At 42.6% G+C, this 7,600-nt stretch overlaps 1 pseudogene; it reads right to left on the bottom strand.

The window, feature by feature from the left end:
- Positions 1–3,305: 3,305 nt before the first annotated feature.
- LOC142436392 (thyroid transcription factor 1-associated protein 26-like) lies at positions 3,306–4,097 on the bottom strand (annotated as a pseudogene).
- Between the last annotated feature and the right edge of the window lie 3,503 nt (positions 4,098–7,600).

Genomic DNA, 7,600 nt, shown 5'->3' with positions numbered 1-7,600 from the left:
AAACATGTAGGAACTAGGGGAAAGCTGTGTTTCATCGTTATTATCTGGTACCTGTCTTGGTTTATCTCCTCCCTGACACCCTTCTGTTAGGGATGTCCAGAGGACTGTAAATGGGCTTTGTGTCTGTACCCAGCACTCCCCGCTCATTCGCAAGGATAAGATTTTTTTTGTTCTGATGATGCCTGCTACCAAATCTTTTCAAAACCTCATGATCGCACAAGCTGGTGTGCTTCTTCCATGTGGGCTTTGTTTCTTCTGAGCTAGATGGGCGCTTGTTTTCCTTTAAGCCTTTAAGACCTCAGATGCTATATATTTGATAGCTGGGCACCATTAGCTTTCTTCACCACATTTGCTTATGTACCTGCTTTGTGTTCAGTGATCGTGTAGGGAAGGTGAGCATCATAGAATGCCAATTCAATAGAACAGTATTTTTGCAACGAGGGAGTCCTTGAGCGGAGGCCCAATGTCCATCTGCTACCTTAATACAAAACCTATAAATATAGGGACATAGATCTATTTCCCCATGCTCATATATTTAAATATGTACATGCCTTTTTTTAAACCTCTATAATTGACCCTTGCTTCCTAGCTTGCTTTTCTATTCCCTTTGATTTGCCTCTTGGGCCCACTGCCATGCTCACTTTTCATTTGTGCTTCAGTAATTCAGTAATTCCTCTTGGTTCCATTGGTTCCATTTCCCTTGATCACTCCCTACCAGGCCTCCTACATCCCCGTCACCACTGATTTGCATCACCTGTTCTTCCCTTTTCTCTGGGTTTCTTAACACTACTACCTTTCCCCACACCTCCCTCTCTCCCATGTCTCCCCAGAAGTGTTGGTCCTGTTTTCTCTCCTCCAGATTGTTCATCCAGCCTATCTTATTTAGACAGACCTGTAGATGTAATAACATACACAAAACAAAACAGCAAAACCAAGCACTAAAAGCAACAAAACAACCAAAATCCAATGACAATGAAAGAAAACAACTCAACAAGAAAGAAGTGGCTCATCGTTAGTTCAAGGTCGGTTTGTTGGCCTTTAAGAGTGTTTTCCAGTCCAGTCTGTTGGTGTACCAAGTACTGGCCCCAAAGTCATCCTTTGGCATTCCCTGGAGACCTTGGTGCTTCGTTTTCTTTCTCTTCTGCTGTACCCCCTTAGTGTTATGCCTCGGTGTGGCAGGATTAGTTCGGGCGCATTTCCCACACTGAGTCTTCAGTGTTGTCCCCTCTAAGGCTATGGGTCTTTGAGGGGTGTCTTGTCTCATCGTGGGGCTGGCCATGTGGTCTTCTATGTGGACTGGATTCTCTGAGTGGGAACATCATCCTCAAGTCCTGGTGTGCCAGGATGTGCTCCACATTCCCCTCCTCCCCCTTCATCTGCTCCATGTGCTCCGATCAGATATGTCCCTCTCTCAGAGCTGCAGATTCACTGCCATCCTCTGAAATAAAATATTTGGCATGGGAAGGTGAGTTGGGTGGGAGGATCTGCTCAGATCATTTGATGGTTCAGGATAGATTGACTGTTCGGCTGGGGACAGGTATGTGGGGCTTAGGGCTCTGGCTCCCAACACTGGTTGTGAATATGTCTTTGTTGTTAACCAGTTGTGTGCCTGTGGGTCAACACCTGTGTCTTTTTGAGTGAGTTTTCTCATCTGCAGAGTAAAGGTAATCCATTATCCAGACTCCCATGTCACCAATTGATTGAGAGGCACTAACCAGAGCCTGATTGAAATAGTGTGTACCTGTCAGCCGTGTTCTAAAAACACCTTAAAAGTCTTAAAAACACTATAAATGCCTTAAAAACCCTAAAACGTCTAAAATATTTCTAAAATGCTAAGACCACCCCTAAAGACTCTCTAAAACATCTTAAGACCATTAAATACATGGTAAAAGGCTTTCTAAAACACCCTAATGCGCCATAAGTCTAATTTTTTTTTTATCCTGTGAAATCACCCTTTATTGAAATAGTACACAAAGGCTACTCCATGATGTGAGTGGTACCTTTGTTTGAAAACCAATCTATTTGAAAACGAAAGGTCAACAATTTCTCAGAAGCAAAAATGAAGAGGAGGAGGAAGGGAAACATACTGCAAAGGGAACAAACGAGGTGCAATCTGGAAGAAGGTCGACACAGTGTAACTAATGTCAGTGGACAATTTGTGTGAGAAGTGTAAAAGGGTAACCTATCTTGTGCAACCTTCTTTAATAAACTCAGCATCTCCTACTGCATTCTGTCTGTCAATGCAATAAGCTGGGATCGTGCCAAAGCAATCTCTCTGGCTTCCCCTTCAGTTATGTGGCTGCTTTTCCCAAAGTAAAGATCGCAGGTCTTTCTCCCCATTGCATTTTAGAATGCAGAATCAATTGATAGTGTACATGGAAGTCCTACTACAGCTGTAATGCAGTTTCAGGCGACATTCGTTACCACTTTTAACATTTCATTACGCAATCACAATTTTTAAATGACTGTTATTACAAACCTTTTGCTTGCAATGATTGTTGCCAACATGTTTTTCAATGATTGCCAAGAAATAAGCAGAAGAAACATCCCAGTACTTGCCTTAGTTCCCAAGGGCACCAACAGGGGACACATTTCAGTGACAGTGTTCTTACAATACAGTTGCACAGATCTGGAAAGCTTAATTCTTGTTGCAACACTACTGGTTTACATGACTATCTGAATGACCAAAGATTAAGAAAGTATTTCATTTCTTTCAGGAAATATTTACAACTAATGACTGAGTCCTTATGCCCACATCTGCTCTTAGAGATCATATCCTTATATAGTGGGCCACAAGGTAGTTGCAGCACTACTTGTCCTGAATAAAATTTCTGCCCTGATATTTCTAGAAAGTCCATCTCCCAGCAAAATGCACTTAATTTAAAATAAAAGCAAAGCAGGACTGTTGGCCTCCATTGTTGAAATGAATCGCAGATCGCAATTGCTGAACACTGTGTAAATTGAAGCACTGCATTAAAGCTGTTCCTATAAAACATTTTGTACTTACTTTACATATTACAAAAGTATTTATGTTTGAGTCTGCTCCCAAATAGAAGGTGCTTTCGGTTCTTCAATCTATTTTTCTTTAGAAACAAATTAAAACAAGTCCTATAATGTACAACCTGTATAGAAAATGTCCTTTAAAAAAAGAGCATTTGCAACATTTTACACTTAGTGTAACTTAGCAATACAGTTTATGCTCATATATTTAGCTGGCTGTTAAGAGGCACATTGCACAAGAAAGTTTCAAAAAGTTTGTGAAAGATGTACTGAAAAGACAATGGAACTTTCCCTTGGAAGATTTGAAGTCCCCTTGTCCATTCAGAAATAGTCGACATATGCAGATGCTTCAGCCACTGATTAAGGATGTATCTGATTTAATTTCCTGCTTGTATTTTTTGAAGAAGATATTCCATTTGTAAATTCAAATTTGGTTGGCCCCTTTTAGTCTTTTTGCTTAATATTTTGAACACTTCCATTTTCTTCTTTTTGTAGAGTCTTTGAGCTTCTTCTCGCTCCTGTTTCCTCCGCTCAAATTCCTGTTTCTTAGCAGCACGTTTGGCTTGGATCTGTGAATTTTCTTCCTGTGCTTTCTGATTGGATGTTTTCTTCCTCTTTGTCTTTAGGGTAGCAAAGGAGTTTACTGCGGTGCTACAATGTTCTTCTGGAAGAGGATGGTCCAGACTGCACTGTTCCTCAGACACAGCCTGGTCAAGGCTGGCGTGATCTTCTGGCAAAGGTGGTGCAACTTGTCCTTCTGGCAAAGGCTGGCGAACTTTTCTGATTTGTTTCTTGAGCCTTTCTTCTTCAGCTAAATAGAGATGTTTCAGGTGGTCTGGGTATTGATCTGTGAACTGGGATTCCCGTGAGGTTTGAAACTTTCTTTCCTTCCAAAGCAATTTCTTGTAACTGCTGAATCTTTAGCTTTCTTCGAAGTGCAAAGCCTTGCCCCTCGCGGACGCTCCCCGAAAAAGCCTTCGGATGATTCGATCGCCACCTTCTCTGTTTCAAGTCCCTCTTCGTGACTTCCACTGGAGAAAGCGCTTCGCCACGCAAACCCCGACTCTCGGCGCGCAGCTTCACCGGCGCCATGGCGGAGGCCTCGCGCCATAAGTCTTAAAAAAAACTCCTTACGTCCCGAAAACATAATAAATGCCCTAATATTATGCAAATGCCTTAAAACGCAAAATAAAGAACACGTGAAGCCCTAAAAACACGCTAAAAGTCTTTTAAAACCCCAAGAACATCCCTACAAAGCAACCCGAAGCACTATAAAACCCTGTAAAAGTCCAACAGCCTAATAGACATGAATTCACCATGAAAGCAAAAAATAATCCAACAAAACCCTAAAGCCCTGAAAACCAAAACCTAATCCCCCCAAACACTCTAATGCCTTAAGAAGCACCCTAAAATTTTAACAAAACACTAAAAGCCATAAAAACACATATAAGCCTAATAAACACCCTTAAACACTAAAATCACCCTAAAAGCCTTAAAATGTCTGAAAAGCCATAATATTCCCTAAAATTCAAATAACACTCTGAAGCCACAAATAACACACTAAATGCCTCCCAAAACATGTGGAACTTCCAAATCATATCCCTAGAAGATTCCCAAACCATGAACTTCCAAAACCACATAAATGCCCTGAAGACAACATGAAAGCCCCAACAAAACATAAAATGCTGGGGAAAAACACATAAAATATTTTAAAATACCCTAAAATCTCTAAGAAACCCTGTAAGATCACTAAAAACACCCCTACCTGCTAAAAAATACCTATACACTCCAAAAAATCACCCCTAAATCCCTTAAAAACTCCCTTAAACCTTATAAAACACCCTTAAAGCCCAAACTACCCTAATGCGCAAAAAAAATAAATGACCTTAAAGCCCTAAAAATCACATGCCACAAAAAAATCCTAAATGACCCCAAAATTCCAACTCAAAGCCAGCCTACAAAGGGCTTCTGTAGGTTTAAGTCTTTTATGAGAACAGTTTTATCTTTCTACCAAGGAGAAGTTTGTAGGTTCAACCCCTGACCTATGCCCTTACCATATGAAGTTAGTAATCAGTGTTTTTGCAATTCTTTGAAGAAAGATGAGGGTAATTTTGTCAGGAGTGAATTAAACTTGTCTAGTGCCTTGAGTAGAACTGATAACTGTACTACATTGAGTCGTCTGGTCAAGGAGCATGGGATATTATCCCATTTGCTGAGGTCACACTTGATTTCTTGTAATTTCTGTAGTTTTCCTCATATAAATCTGTTGTTTTTTATTCAAGTATAGATATAGATATTTTCATTTACACTTGGCTATTGTAAATGGTACTACCTGAAAATGTGTATTTCATTAATTATTATTTCTTGATCTATTTCTTCATCCTTCGAAATATTATCAGTTTGTTGTGGTAGATAAACATTAGGACTTTGCATAACTTAGAAATATTACATTTCCCGGAAACATCATATTAATTATGTCAACAGAGCTATAAAAGGAATGTTGCCCTGAATATCTTAAGATATGACAGCTGTTTCATTGAGAAATTGAGCCAGACAGACACAATGTGATGTAAATTTTGTTATTTTCATGTGGGTTCCTTCACTCTTCCAAAAAAATTAGTTTCATGAGCCCCTTGGGGAATGAGTTTGAGTTCAGATCAGATGTATATTTATTTATTTGAGTCCTGAAGCCCATTTGATGGACTATTCTGTTGCTTCCAAAGTAGTCAGTCACTTCCCCACCAATTCAGGAATTTGTCCGAAGCAAAAGTAAAAGTGTGGCGGACGACATTTGACTGCACACCATCTAAAATCACACTCTCATTTGGTGTTGGCAGTTTTACTTGAATTTCAATTGTAAACTACACTTCAGAGTTTAGGCTAGTGAAAACGTTTCAGTGGGGAAAATTTGCACAGAACTACGTGCAGTTTGTGATTCTGTTGTTCCCAAGCAAGGCTATGAGGACAAAGATGCACAAGCATGTGGGGCACTGCAGACAATGTGTGAAAGTTTCCAGGAGCTCAGGGGTGGACAGTGGCTGCTAATTCTCCCGTGCTGGCAGTGAGCTATGTGGGAGGGCTTTGTGTAAGGTCCTTGTGAGGTCTCTGAGAAGTCTCCATAAAGGATGCTGAGAACTTCATATGAAGTCTCTGTGCGAGGCCTCTGAGTCTCTCTGGAAGTCTCCAAGGAAGTATGTGTGTGAGGTTTCTCTCTCGGGTATGTGTGAGTGTCCTTGTGAGATGTCTGCTGAATTGTGGGGGGTGGGGGGCAGTTGTTTCGCTGAGGTCTCTGCAGGTCTGAGTGGGCTTCCCTTTGTTTGACCTCACAGCACCATATAAGAGGACCTGGTGGCAGGGGAAAGGGAAGGGGCTTGGTTCATGCACCCCTTGCTGTTCTTTCAGGGTCTTCTCTCCATCTCCGTGCACTTACCTAGCACGAACGGTAGGGTTCAGCAGCGGGTAGTCCGGTGTCCAGCTCTTCACACTCCCTAGGAACACACCCAAGCTACCTGCTACCCAAGAGGCCCCAGATCCAGGCTCTGCAGATCCAGAATCTGATTTTTTACTGCCACAGACACTCCAGAGGCTGCCTTGGCACAATCAGGACTCCAGAAACAACATCATGCTGCTGTACCAGCAGTCTCTGGGGCCTATGTCCAATTCCCTCCTCCACCACGGGTGTCAGTCCCCCCCCCATCCCACACACACACACTTGGTGTCCTGACTGAGGCATGGAGGTCAAGGCTCAGTGGATGTCTTCCTCGCCATCCTTTACTGTTTAGTTCAGTAAACAGTAAACCCTGGCCCACCAGGGTGTTCTTTTAAGCACATGAGAATTTACTCTAGCGGATCAACTAATCATATTTTGGGGGGCCCTCCTGCGCCTCCTTCTATAATCTGGTGCCCAGGAAATAAAACCCTGTGTTAGAAGCACAGAGGAAACACTGACCACTATTGAACTGTTTTCCCTTATCAAGACAGGTGATGTCTAATCTCCGTGCACATCCTGATTTCCCAGGAGTCTCTAGGGGAAGGGAAGGCTGCTCCCAGTTGTGACTTTCTTTGCAGCACTCAGTCCTTAGAAGCCACTCTCTCCGGAGAACATTCCTAGAGCACGTGCACGTGTGTGTGTGTGTGTGTGTGTGTGTGTGTGCGTCCGTGTGTGTGAAGATCACCAGCCTGGGGTCATGTTTCTTGAGAACATTCCTAGAGTTTGCGTGTGAGTGTGTGTGTGAAAACCACCAGCCTGGGATCATGTTTCTTGAGAACATTCCTAGAGCATGCGTGCGTGCGTGCGTGTGTGTGTGTGTGTGTGTGAAGACCACCAGCCTGGGATCATGTTTCCTGAGAACATTCCTAGAGCGCGTGTGTGTGTGTGTGTGTGTGTGTGTGTGTGTGTGTGTGTGTGTGAAGACCACCAGCCTGGGGTCATGTTTGCTGAGAACATTCCTAGAGCATGTATGTGTGTGTGTGCGCACGCGTATGTGTGCATGTGAAGACCACCAGCCTTGGGTCTTGTTTCGTGAGAACATTCCTTGAGCGCGGACACGTGTGTGTGTGCATGTGTGAAGCCCAAAAGCCTGGGGTCATGTTTCCTGAG

The sequence above is a fragment of the Tenrec ecaudatus genome, unplaced genomic scaffold (assembly GCF_050624435.1).
Source record: "Tenrec ecaudatus isolate mTenEca1 unplaced genomic scaffold, mTenEca1.hap1 Scaffold_254, whole genome shotgun sequence".
Taxonomy (NCBI): Eukaryota; Metazoa; Chordata; class Mammalia; order Afrosoricida; family Tenrecidae; genus Tenrec; species Tenrec ecaudatus.
The sequence above is the reverse complement of the archived record's forward strand: the minus strand, read 5'-3'. Positions and strand labels throughout refer to the sequence as shown.